We start from the raw sequence: 979 nt of genomic DNA, 5'->3' as shown, positions 1-979 counted from the left end.
TGTACTGTGTAATGTAGTACATTGTACTGTGTAATGTAGTACATTGTACTGTGTAATGTAGTACACTGTACTGTGTATTTAAACAGTAACTTTGACACAAAGTTTTATTAAAAGAGCAGCTAACAAATCCATAAAAATCAAAATAATTTGTGGTTTCAGATGAAAACTTAGAGAAGCTCCAGCAGAGGAGATCAGGAAGTACAGGAGAGAAAAGTGTTTTTACTCCTCTGAGAGGAGAATAAAAACTAAACTAAAGTAAATCCAGGATAAGAGCTGTAAGCTGAGCTTCAACAAACCTTTGAAACTGGTACCTGACAGACTGAATGACCCGTGTCCTTCAGACACTCAGACAGAAGAACAAGAAGCTGCTTCAGTTCAGACATGTTTGGTTTTATTCCAACACAACGTTGAGAAGCTCTAAAACACAGAAACACAAGAGTAAAAAAACAAAGAAAGAAGCAGAAAGGACACCAGCTGTAGTCCATGTGGTCCTCAGGTCCTGTCCCTCCATGCAGCCCTCAGTGCTCCAGCCGGCCCAGGAACCTCAGGTTGAGAATCTTCAGCTGGTCATCTAGCTCCATACGAACAATTCCATCATCTCCATCGATACTGAGCAGGATCCCTGTGGCCTCCCGGTCCTCTCCCAGAATCACCTTCACCTGGACACACAGGAGACCCTGAATGCAGGACTGAAGTCTACAAGTCTTGATCAGAGCTCAGAAGACAGGTGGACCAGGTGGACCAGGTGGACCAGATTCTTTAATGTGTCAGCTCCTTGGATCAGAGCCTCCTCACTGCCCACTGCTGTTCATCTGTTGGACAGTACTGACCAGTGAAAGCAGTCTGTCTGTACTGGTGTACCTCATGGTTCTGTTGTTGGACCTCTTTTCTTCTTCTATCCTCTTCCCTTTGATCACCTCTTCATTAAACTGTTTATATTTTTAGTTTTTAATGCACTGCCTCTAACTTTGTGCTGCAG

At 43.4% G+C, this 979-nt stretch overlaps 1 pseudogene; it reads right to left on the bottom strand.

Moving 5' to 3' along the window:
* Positions 1 to 369: 369 nt before the first annotated feature.
* Positions 370 to 659, bottom strand: LOC106511297 (transcription elongation factor SPT5 pseudogene; annotated as a pseudogene).
* Between the last annotated feature and the right edge of the window lie 320 nt (positions 660 to 979).

This window comes from Austrofundulus limnaeus, unplaced genomic scaffold, assembly GCF_001266775.1.
Source record: "Austrofundulus limnaeus strain Quisiro unplaced genomic scaffold, Austrofundulus_limnaeus-1.0 Scaffold2653, whole genome shotgun sequence".
NCBI lineage: Eukaryota > Metazoa > Chordata > Actinopteri > Cyprinodontiformes > Rivulidae > Austrofundulus > Austrofundulus limnaeus.
This window is presented reverse-complemented; position numbering and strand designations above follow the sequence as displayed.